Below are 12,973 nucleotides of genomic sequence, written 5' to 3'. Positions count from 1 at the left end.
CCAACACAGTGGGTTTGACTCTTAACTCCTGAGCCACAATAAGCACTTCCACCAGGCATTTTATTACAGTAAAGAAAGAAAAATTGCTGTCTTTCATACACGAGAAAGCTAATACCTTTCAGTGATAAATACTTGTAGAATACAGAAACCTGGACTGAAAAAACGTACCAAGGAGGAAATTGCTACTTGACTGGCATAGAACACTCAGGTTCTAGAGCATAACTCTGGGATTCGAGCCTGGATGTAAATACTGTAAATGTTTAATTTGCCTTTGGGATGGTCCACAATGCTCGGAGGAGAGTGCAAAAATTATGGAAAGTGTGTCATCTCGCAGTGTACCTTTTCTCTAGGGGAAGTTTATCCAACCCTGTTAAAGAGATGAAAACCATACCCTAGAGACACAGTGGTTTTGGGGTCTATGCAATATAGTAGATATCAAAAACTGCCACACCCGAAACTTAGAGATTTTATATTTTCTATGAAACATTAGGCAGTCCATAGCAGTCTGGAGCATCATTCCCAGAAGGTGGCAAGAAACCAGCTGACATCCCTGTTTGGATGTGTCCTTCTATGTGCATAGTGGTGACAAGTTCTTATTAGTGCGCATCTTCGTTTTGTTCCTGATAAAATGTAGAAAAGGTAGAACTGAATTAGGAACTGGGTTGAATGCTATTAGTTGAATGTTTTTCAACTTTGTGAGAAAAACAGATTGGCTTACACACTTTTCTATAATAGAGACCTGTGTAACTTTGATCCCATGGGAAAGAATACTCACGTGGGCATCCTCATCCTCAAGGACTAGTTCATATTCTGTTCAGAAATCAGAACTTGACTCTCCTTGGGAAATGGTCAAGCTCCTCATCCACTTCTGGTAGAGTCTGAACTAGTCTCGATATCTTGCTGTCTTTCTTGTGGAGCCTGGGGCAGGGGGATTTTAAATTCAAAGCCAGCATGACCTCATATAAGGACCTGACCTCAAAAATAAGAACAAATGAATAAATTCTAGAACCCATGGGATGGGTTCTAGTAGGGAGTCCTTTTCCAGGCTAGTGAAGATGATTGCACAGGCTATGTTTTGAGAACTGTATAGGATGAGCTTGTTTTTAAGAAATGGTGTTTGTCCTGGAGGCCAAAATGCCAAGAATATCAAGCTGACGGCTGTTGTCTGTCTGTCACTCAGGTAGAAGGAAGATCATAAAGTGAACAATCCTGTTATAAAGAGTTACAACATGGTGGAACTCTAGACTAGCACCCAACTGGTTAGCACCCAACTGGTTAGCACCCAACTGGTTAGCACCCAACTAGTTACCCTGTGCCTTCTCAATCCCTCTTGGAGTACAGACATTTTAAATGCCAGATTCATGGATTTTATAACTTAATACAGTGTGCGTTCAGAAGTATGAACAATCTTTCAAGGAGAAAAAAAGCAAAGCTTCGCAGACTTGACAAACTAAAACAAATGAAGGGCTGGGTGCAAGGGAACAGTGGGAGTCAGCTGTGGACATACACGAAACCAGACAATTGCTGAGTGCAAAGAAGTCAATAAAAATGCAAATATTATGCATGTTCCATATTAAAAAGAGCAAGAAAATTAGGAAAACAAGCTAAGGATTAAAAAGTTGATTATATATTTTAATTAAGCGATAATTTATGACAGAGGTTTAATGGGGATTATATGAAAATATGTGGAGAAAGGTTCACCAGTGACAGTGGGTTAAAAGTTAATGCTGTACAAAGGTGTAGAGAATGGTGCTTTAGAATGCTTCTGAAATGTTTTAATGCATGCTCCAGCAATTTAATGTTTTAATTAATCCATAATAACTATCATTATTAATAATACTATAAACTCACTGCACTTCAGGACCACATGGGAGAAGCATTTTCCCATCTGAGCAATGCAATGCTTTTCAGAACCTTCATTTTGTTGGAGATGGCCAGGTTTCTCCTGCTCTAACAGGGACCAGAGACGAGTCTGTGAACCCACTATTTTTAGTGCCAGAAGTCAGGCCTTCTCTTCAAGGTTGCGCCATCTCAGGGTTCTCTCTCCATCCCTTTATCCTTGGATGCATATAAGTTGGCAAGAAAACCCTATCTGCTAACAGCAATGAGGCTGGATCCATCTTTTTAGTGAGCCTTGTTTAGGAAATGCAGATGGCCCAAGTTCCAGTGCTGTCCTCTCTCCTACTCTCTTGCTTTCCTCACTAGGTCTTTCATCCACTGTTTAGAGTCAAGGGCTTTCTCTGTGGAAGCCACCAAACCACCAGGTCTTCCCCCTGCCCTGAGCTCTGCAGGGAACCTGTGAGAGTCAAACGGAAGAGGCAGAGACAGCATCATTGGGAAGCAATGAAGACTGCTTAGGAAGGAGAGAGCTTCCCCTTCTCCTTGGCTCACTACTTGTCCTGCCGAAGGGCTGGTGGAGATCAGAAGGGCAGAGGAAGAGACCTTTGTTATATCTACGTTAAGAAAGACCAAAATGCCCAAGTAAGAACAAACTAAAAGAGCAACTCAGATCTATGTACAGCCAGCATGTCCTTCAGACATGTGTGCACAACAAAGGTACTGTCTGCACTTACATCTTGACTCTGGAGACCAGATTCTCCTGGGGACTTTCCCACTGAGACTTGGAGAAGTGTGTTGGTCATTTTTATGTCAGCTTGACACAAGCTAAAGAGGAGGGAACCCCGGTTGAGAAAATGCCTTTGAAAGACTGGTCATGGTCAAATCTGAAAAGCATTCATGTAATCAGTAATTAACGATGGAAAGTCTGATCCATGGTGAGTGCTGCCACCTCTGGGCTGGTGGTCCTGGATTCTATAAAGAAGCAGGCTGGTCAAACCATGAGAGGAAGCGAGCCAGTTAGCAGCACTCCTCTTTGGTCAGTTTCTACCTCTAGGTTCCTGCCCACATCCCAACTTGGCCACGGTGTTTCATCGCAGCAATAGTAACCCTATCTAGGACAGAAATTGGTAGCAGGATAGCGGGTAATGACTGTGATGGACCTGACCAAGTAGTTTTTGGAGGACTGTGAAAGGACTTTGGCCCTTTGAGCTGGAGTCTTCAAAGTTTGGTGAGCTGCTCTGCAGGAGTTTGGGAAAATGTTGAGAGCATTACAGAGGACAGGGTCCTGGCTTGTAAGTCTTCAGAGGAAAGCAAAGATTCCCCAAGGTTATTTGTGTGAAGAACCTGTGTCAGCTGGCCAGCTGGGGCCAAAGAATCAGCCGTGATTAAGAAGAGATCAGTATCATGGAGGTGAAGTCTTCTGGGAAGGTTTCCATGGGGTCAATATACAGAGGCTGTGTTCCAGAGTCAGCTGAGATCCTCCCATGAGCTGGCAGCTGAACTTGGCAGTGTAAGAGTCACCCAGATGGCACTGCTTTTGAGGTCATGGAAAGCAGCAGAGGCTTGGCACTGTGGGTGACCATTGGTGAAAGTGCAACCTTTGTAATGATTGAAAGCCCAGGACTGAAGGGGTCATGTGGAGAAGTCGAGGCTTGGCACCACGAAGAGAGCCCAGGAGAAGCTATTGGTGAAAACTGCAGCCCTGTTGCACCAGTGTTTTGACCCCAGCAGTTTGAAGATGCCAGTACTGGAAAGACCGCCAAGGACAGCTGTCAGTCGAAGTGGAGCGTGCCTGAACTTAGAAGACAAGCTGTGTGTGCTGCACAGGGTGGAGCCGGAGAAGTAACCCAAGCCTGTTGGAGGAACTCAGAAGACCGTGAAGAAATAGATCCAGACATTGAACACTGAGTTATTTAGGATTTTGGAGGATGGTTTTGCTTTGTTCTGATTGTCAATGTGTCCTGGTTCTTCCCTCTTGAAATACAAAAGAACCCTACTTATTTTTGATATTCTAGAAGCTCACAATTGAGAGAGTTTGGATTTTAAAAGAGACTGGATTTTTAAGGATATTCTTTGAATAATACGGTGTTTGAACAGGTAAAGACTGAGGGACATTTACACTTGTAATATGGTTTATATTAGATACTTAATTAATCTGAGATCTTGGGGATGAATAAAAGATGAAAGCTTATGTCTTAATAAGTGTAGCGTCTGTGTGTCAAGTTGACAAGAGGTCAATTGTGCTAATTTTATGTCGACTTGACAGGTTAGAGTTATTTGAGAGAAAAGAACCTCAATGAGAAAATTTCTCTATGAGACTGGACTGAAGGCAACCCTGGTGATTGATAGGAAAGATCCAGCCCAGTGTGGCTGCTGCCATCCCTGGGCTGTGGTCCTGGGTTCTGTAAGAAAGCAGGCTGAACAAGCCATGAGGAGCAAGCCAGTAAGCAGCACCCTTCCATGGCCTGTGCATCAGCTCCTGCCTCCAGCTTCCTACTCTATTTTGAGTTCCTGTCTTGACTTCCTCTAATGATGGGATATGATGATCTAAAGGTGTAAACAGAAAAAACATGCTTTCTTCCACAACTTAACTTTCTGTCATGGTGTTTCATCACTAACAAGAAAAACCATAGCTGAGGCATACGGGGTCTGAAGGACTTTGCTCTGCTCTCCTCTGTAAGATGATCTATGGTCCTAATGTATGGCGATCGTGGCCTCATATTTTATTTTTTTTCCTCATGATTTAAAACAAACTTCACAATACACATCATACATGCAGACACACAGGAATATCACTGAACCATGAAGAAAAAAGAGAATCTTGCCATTTACAGCAGATAGACCTCTACACATACACTAAGTGAAAAAACCCCAGACATAGGACACAGGTACCTGTATGGTCTTGTCCCTATGTGGAGTTTGAATTAGTTCCTGAGAGGATGAATAGGAAGCCTTGTTTTACTCTGTCTCTGATACCTTCTTAATTGCAATGCTTTCCCAGACAAAGTACAAGAAACACATTCCCCTCTGATGCTGGGTGTGTTGGTTCTAAATGCCACCCTCGGGAGAGCTGTTGAGAGTTCAAGGCAAACCTTGGCTACAGAGCAAGATTTCATGAGAAATAAAAACACCCAGCTGCCAATGAGTCAGCATTTGACTAAAGCTGAATACCCCAGGGACTCTGTGCCTTGCGATTCTTATTCACAACTATAAGGCAAAGTTCACTCCAGGTTACAGAGTGCCAAGAAGCTGTGACAATCTCTTGTGTCGTGTGCAACTTTCCAAGATGCTTGTACTCACAATGCTATTTCCTAGTTTGCCTAATATATACTGTAGGATTGGGGGCAGATTGGACAGTGAATTCAGAGAGGGAACACAGACGATGAGACAGGCAGGCAACTTTCCTGTGGCATTACCATTGCAACGGAACACCTTGGCAGATGTTAGTGAATGCGTGAAGTGCTCCCAGCTGCCATTTCGTTGACTGGTGGGTCCCTTCCCAGGATCTCCCACCACTCTGCGGCCCCCACACCCATCACATCTCTATAAGGAACCTGTGTGGCAAGACTAGCTGCAGGTGGGAACCTGCCTGAGGCACCTGTCTACTGTTTAAAGTGTCCTGGGCTCCTCTCCGAAGCCTGGGCAGCTGTCTGCTGTCCCAAGCCAGCCAGAAAGCAAACACCTGTTTTCATCTCAGAAAGTAAAATGCAGCATGTTTATGAGGTCCTAAATCTCTCTCCCAACAAGCTGAGCTTTTTAATTCCGTTCTTTCCCACTTGCCCTGAAGGAATAAAGTTTAAAAGCAGCATCAGCTTTTTGCCGCTTTGTTCTGTCTGTGGTACTCATCTTTGGAATGAAAAGCACATTTGAAAGCCTGCTGTGAAATAGAAGCCATGCTGGGTTTATTTGTTGAGGTTGTGTTGACTTTAGGGGTGATCCGATTTGAACTGGCTTAGAGACACTCAGAGACCCAGGGCCAGGCACTGTTTCCTAACGGGTCTCTCCTGTCCTTCCACCACCATGGAAGCCCCATTAATTAATTAGACCTCATCATTTCCTCTCAGTCTCTTCAGTAAAATGTAAACAACACTGGAGAGAATCAGATTTGCCTTCTAAATGCATCATGCGAGGGGCTGATTCAGTGGAGAAGAGCATTGGCTATTCTTCCAGAGTTCAGGTGTTCAATTCCCAGTACCTATTGGTGGCTCACATATTCTGTAATTCCAGTTCTAGGGAACCCATCACTATCTTCTGGCTAGGGGCCATGTCCGTGGTTCACAGACATACATGCAAGCAACATCCACAATTAAATTTTTAACAAGTTTTTTTTTTAAATTTATCAAGTGGTACTGTGTATGAACATATTAAACCATGGAAGAATTCTCCAGCTTGACAAAAGTGGGTGAGCAGAGCATTCAGCTTTGCTTCTTGACCCAGCAATGCTGGTCTGCCCCTAGTTTGGGAGTTCTGAATACAGTGATGGATAAGGACCTGAGATGCCCAGGCTCAGGACTCCTGTCCAAAGAAACCAGCCAATCAGATTACACCTGGGATATCTCACAGAACAGACAAACTACCTTATTTTACATATATGCATGTGCACCATATATTTATGTGCATGTATATATGTATATGCACATGCACATGCATATGTATATGTATATGCACCACATGCATGACTATGCCCATGGAGATTAGAAGAGTGCAGGGTCCAGCACAGCTGTATAAAGAGAGGTGTGACACAGTTGCTACCCCTGGAGCCTCACCAGACCACTGATCCTCAGGACCCCCTTGTGTGCTGCAACTGCTGTTGGCCTGACACTGATCTGATGTCTCTTCTATTTTACTTTCAATCTCTCTTTCTGGGGAATATACTTCCCTCAGTAATCAGAGCTAATCACTCCATAATAAATGAAACAAAGGCAGTTCTCAGGAAAGAGAATTGAAGGTGTTTATGAGACTGTGGAGGATGAGGAACAGGCCTTCCACTTGGCCTTAAGAGCCACGGGAAAGGATCTAGCAACATAACCACAGAGGCCATAAAGGTCTACATGGTCCTTTATAGAAATAGTTCATTGCCAGACTTGGCCTTGAATTTGGAATTAAGAAGAGATACATTTACCGTCCCTCCCATCCTATGACTGCTGCCTTAATTAGCCAGGGTGAACTTGGAGACATCATGGATGGAAAATAAAGTGGTCTTAAGAAGAAAAGAAATAGGAATAGATAAAGAAGGAGGAATCTATTAACACACACACACACACACACACACACACACACACACACACAAGCAATGATAGATGGGTTTATCTTATGAGAGAAAGGTTAGTATATGATCTAGAAATTGCTGGGATGAGGAAACAAAGGTTAGAAAATTAAAAGGTGATATACAAGCATATAAAAAGTTAGTGCTTCGTTCTCCTAGCTTCTAGTGAAGACAACAATACCTATTTTATTTACATAAACTTTAAAACTTTGTAAGAAGTTATTTTCCCCTTAGTAATCTGTCACCTTTCTGTCTACATGAAAATAGTTACTAAAGACTGCTGTCTGCTATACTAGAAAGCCCCAAGAGATGTGCCCAGCTACCTGTGTAAAAATTATAAGGAAATGTGCATTTGCTTTATGTTTAGTTTCTGTTTTAAGGAAGCTGAGATTGGGATTATTTAACTGGGATTCATAGATTTTTATGTAAATTTAATGATTTCTGAGAGAAGTTATTAACTGGTCAAGACGCTGATGTTGCAACTAAACAAATAAAAGAGTATGTTCAGGATCACTGGGAGAAGGTAAGGCATAAAAAAGACAGAAGAATGAGAGAAGGAAGAGTGAGAAGAAGGAAGAACAATGAGAATCCTCAGGCAAAGAGAGATCACCCGAACTGACAGCTTGCATCCACTACTGACTGCAGTCAGTATTGAAACAGTGCTGCTTCTCTCCTAATTCCCCGTTTCTCAGGACCCTCCTCACGCTGAGGCCGGACCTCAGCACAAGGGGCCATCAGATCTTCCAGAACTGGAATAAAAGGAGGTTGTAAGCCTCCATGTGGGTGCTGGGGACCAAACCCAGGTCCTTTACACTGAGCCATCTCTCCAGCTGCAGACCGCCTTCTTTCTAACATGAGTGTGGTGAATGTTTATACACAAACTGTCGTATTTATGCACCAGGAGCCCAGATTTCCACACATACATAATGACAGACCGCTTCTTCCTGGCGGTGAGCAGGAACATGCAGCTTAAATGCAGTAATCATGGCAGAGGGCTGGGAGGTTGCCTGCTCAGACTATTAGAGATTTCTTGGGCGCAATCAGAAGAAATTACTCACGGTTCGAAAGTGGTTGCTTCTGGTAGGTAGAGAGAGGATCCTGGGAGCCTGGCAAAGCTCCCGTATGCCTTTTCCACAGGGACACTTTGTAAAGGAAAAAGTAAAACAGTAATCATTCTGTGAATTTTAAAATGTGTGTCCCTAATGAAGACCAAAACACAGAGAAAAACGTCAGGAGCAAAGCACATTTTTAAAGAAAGGTCTTTAAAGAAAATTACCCCTTCTAAATAATACTTTAAAAATATATGTATTACCCATTATGACTGAAGAGCTTCAAATGTTGTAACCGCAAGACATATTTATTTTATAATAAACCAAATCATAGCATAAACTTCTTGAGATCTCCACACAGGCTCTTGCTTTGTAGCTGACAGTGTTTCGTGTGCTTTCCTTAAGTCATTTAGAAATAAACTCATAATTGGTAGAAACTCCAATTTCTAAAGCTCTTAAGGGAAACAACCGTTTCTTTATACTAGAATTCTTTGTCCGAGTGTTGAATTCTCATGGCTCCACTGAATTGGAATATGTTGGACTGGGAGCAGGTTCTGAAGAAGCAACTGTTTTGCCTCCACTTGAATTTGCCTTGGACCTTAGGTGCTATCAATTTGTACAACATTGGAGACTCATGGAGGAGCCCCACAGGGTCCAGGCAGTACAGCAGATGGATGGGAGTCTAGCACTCAACCTGAAAGCTGCATGGATAAAGTATGGCTTCGTTGGTCAAGCACAACGCAAGCTCTCTGCATTCACTACAGGCTCGACTAGGGACTGGAGTGTGTTCATGTGGTTCATCTGCTCAGGAACCTCATAACCAGGAGGTATCAATCAGTGAGCCAATGAGGGATGGAAGAATGCCAGGAAGGCTGGATTTGTAGAAGAGAATCATCACATTTTGACTACGACTTATGAGTCACACCAAAGGAGCTCAGAATCTCTTGATACAGAGATGCTTTCTAAGTCGTCTCTGATGATGGTTGTCTGCCCAGACTGACCTGGGTGGGGACAGATCCTTCTGTTCAGAATCGAGGGCAGGAAGGTAGCAATCACAAGCAGACACAGGTGACCGAAGCCAGAGCCACTTGGAGAGTCGTTTTCTAGTGAGCAATTATCCAGGTGAAAGAGTCCTGTTTGATAATGAGAACAATGGAACAGGAAGGCGTGGCAAAGAGTGTAATGTTTTTCAGGGGAAATGGAGATAGGTTAAGAAAAGCAAGACTAGAAGATACGACATTTACGTGCCTGTAATCTGCTAAGGCTTGCCCAGCTTTGGATTTGGTCTGATAGGTGGGACAAGGAAACGAAGAAGGAACAGGGATGTGTCTACCGAAAAGCCGGGATCCGGTGGGCTGTGGACCCTGATGGAGACACACCAGCAGCTGGGAACCTCAACATAGCTATGATAAATTTCTGAGTGAGGGACTGGTTTATTGTATATTGTTTATTGTTTGCTACCTGATAGGAAGTAGGTAGGCAAGTCTCAGGTGTCATTCATCCGGAAGGAAGAAGCTGTGGTTGATAGTTTCTGCACACACTGGCTTTGGTTTAAGGTTGATCATTTGGAACATCTGTACTTGGGCCAGAGAAAGGCTTTGCCATTCCCATGGGTCTGAGGTACTGCGATGCTCCACATGGCTGTGCTCACAACAATAGTACACATTCCCTCAGGACTTCACCCACTCCTCATAATAATCCATCCAACTTTTCCATCAGCCTGAAATTAAAAAAGGAAACAAATTACAATAATTCTGTCATGTTTTATTGATGTGTTATTGAAAATTTTTAATACATACATAGCCACAATTTTAATTGGTGCTCTTCTAAGAACACTAAATAAAAACTAGGGATTTGTACTGTAAGGATAAAAGTGAGGTAATTTCAGAACAAGGTCTAAAGAATTTGGGGCTCTCATGATTTATTATATACACACTTAGGACAAATCCTTATAATTGAGTAAAGCTCACATATAATTGAATGTTAGTCTGTTGTGTTACATGAGTAAAGTTTATCTGGGACATCTCCTTCCTTGTTTTATTTGGTTTTGTCAAGCTTGAGCCTTTGGAAGCTAAAGCATGCCTAGGCTATGCTCCATCCTCTATGAGCAGTGGTGGGCTGGAGGAGGGGCTGGCTGCTGCTGGCAAAATGTCAACAGTTAGCTGACCATGCAAACCTTTTCCCATGAACACCTTCTGACATGGATTCTACTGGCTGAGTTTCCCAGTAGTCTAAGCAATTGGTATAAAATACCCACACCACTATGTCCCATAAAAATCAGCCATTAACTAATCATAAAAATCATTATTAACTAATGTCTGCGTAGATTAACTATGTCTGCTAATCTATCCTTTCAGTCACCGAGAAGCGCATTTACTTTGAATCAGAAGTGAATTCTTTCCCGTTTTTCTGACACTTTGACAAAAATTAGTTGGTAGGAACCATATAACTAGCAAGCTTTTATTCTTTTTTAAAATCTTTTATTTTAGATTTTTTTAATATGCATTGGTGTGTTGCTGCAATATGCCTGTGTGAAGGTTCCCAGATCTCCCTGAAACTGGAGTTGCAGACAAGTGTAAGCTGCCAGGTTGAACCTGGGTTCTCTGGAAGAGCAGACAGTACTTCCCCCACCCCCTCCGGAGCTGGGAACCAAACCCATGGCCTTGAGCTTGCTAGGCAAGTGCTCTACCACTGAGCTAAATCCCCAACCCCTGAGACAGTGCTTTTAACCACTGAACCATCTCTCTAGCCCTAAGCTGTTATTCCTAAAGCAGTGAAGATATATCAATGATTGTAGGATGACAACATTATGCATTATCCAAGGCTGGGCCCCCCAGTGTAGGGGAATGTCAGGGTAGGGAGGTGGGAAGGTGGGATGGTTAGGGAGGGGGAACACCCTCATAGAAGAGGTGGGAGGGGGATGGAATTGGGGGCTTATGGACTGGAAACTGGGAAATGTAAATTAAAAATAGCCAATAAAAATGCAAAAAAAAAAGAATGGGGGTCTTATATCTTCTACAGATAATGGCCTTTTGTGCTGAGAATGCTGTGGGATCTGAAAGTTGAGTGTGTTATGCCTTCCACACAAATACACCCTGTGTATTCCTACAGCTGAGTGTGGAGAGGGGATGGGAGGGGGTTCTCATGTCTTCCACAGTTGCACACCTTTGTGTGCCCGCACTGTTCCACAGACTCTCCATTTGCTATGGAGAATGGGCTCCTCAGCCTGGGCAGTGCATGCATGTGCAGAGCTCCTTGGTGTTTGACTTTGTAGCTTCTCAATGGCATAGGAAGCAATGCACCTATCCATATCTGCTTCTTAATATCTGAACACCTTCTGAGGTAAAGTGGCTGTTGAAAAATTTCCCTCCCTTCGAGCTAAGACTGTTGCTGTTTGCCTCCTAATCTGACTATATTTTTCGCTTTTCTGTATGTGTCTGCTTTAGTCAGTGTAGAAAGTTTTTCATACTCATCTTCAATGTTCCTAATTTCCTCTTAGACTATGTCAACTTAAGAATCCATTGCTCAAAGTCTCTCACAAACTCTAGTGTCTTTTTATTTTTTCATGATTTTTGCTACCATCGATGAACTACAGTTCAAAAATACTAAATCCAACATCCAGTTAATAAACGAGTCACACTCTGAGGTTGCAGGCCATTCTGAAGAGTTTGATAGCGCCTCATGCTGGCCTGATCAGTTTCTTCCTGGTGAGGTATGTCTCTGGGGTGACCTCATAGCCCTAGGCAATTGTCAGAAAGTCAGGACATTACATTGCTATTTTTCAGGTGACTTTTCTTCTCAGTGAGAGAGAAATGCTGTGACTGATCAAGTAGACGAAGAGAAGCCACTTACATGTTTTCTTTAGTGGAAAAAAAGAAAAAAGAGGTATACTGTGTGGTTATACCTTCATACTATTGTAAGATAAAATGCAGTTATTATCCCAAGTCCAATATTACCTGTAATCGACAGCAGAACACCGAGATGGGGCTCCATAGCTGAACCCAGAACCCTAGGCCAGTTGGATTAAAAATAACCAACAAACCACGGTGATCTTACTTTTCTGCTACACAGAATATGTGTACATTGACCACCAAAAAGCAGAATAAATGAACATAAGAGAAATTTAATGATAAATAACTAATTATGAAAAGCTTACATAACTGTATCAATAAGAGAAAAAGTACCCTTGTATAGAAGAAAAGGAAGGGAAATATTTTTAGTCTTCTCCAGAGTGTTGTCTGTTTTATGGCATTTGAGCTAAAGCGCATATAACTATATCAATAACAGAAAAATATACTTGTGTAGATGAAGAAAAAGAGAAATAATCTTTCTCATCCCCAGAGTACTCTGTCTATTTTATGGCATTTGAACGTCCTCATCAATTGTACAATCGGCTTGTCAGGCTCATCATGAAGGGAAATTTGCTGGAATTTAGTCTGGGAATAAATTCACTCTCTCTATCAATTTGCGTGCGATTGGTATTTTAGGAACACCACATCTCCTAACCCATGAAAGTGATGTTTTCTTTCATACCGACCCTCACATTTTCTCTCAGAAATATTGTAGAGTTTTCTGTGTAAAACTTTTGCACATAATTCGTTGGACTGATTTCCACCTATTGATAGTGTGTGTAGAGCTGACTCCTGGGCATTGTTGCTAGCATGAGGGAGTGGCCCTGATCTTCTCATCTGGCATTAGGTTCAGTGAGCATTCTGTATTACTTACCTGTACCAAAGAGTTCTTTGTATGCTGTTTTACTGATATATGCAGTCATATACTTTCCTCTTTAAACTGTAGGTTTTCATTCTCTGATTTATCT

General features: G+C 42.5%; 1 long non-coding RNA gene across 1 annotated transcript; it reads right to left on the bottom strand.

Annotated features, from left to right (window-relative positions):
• Positions 1-452: 452 nt before the first annotated feature.
• Positions 453-960, bottom strand: LOC134482558 (uncharacterized). Its single transcript, XR_010058800.1, has 2 exons — positions 776-960; positions 453-620 (listed from the first exon to the last, which is right to left on the bottom strand). It is a non-coding gene; the product is annotated as an uncharacterized LOC134482558 (long non-coding RNA).
• Positions 961-12,973: the final 12,013 nt, after the last annotated feature.

The sequence above is a fragment of the Rattus norvegicus genome, chromosome 16 (genome assembly GCF_036323735.1).
Source record: "Rattus norvegicus strain BN/NHsdMcwi chromosome 16, GRCr8, whole genome shotgun sequence".
NCBI lineage: Eukaryota > Metazoa > Chordata > Mammalia > Rodentia > Muridae > Rattus > Rattus norvegicus.
This window is presented reverse-complemented; position numbering and strand designations above follow the sequence as displayed.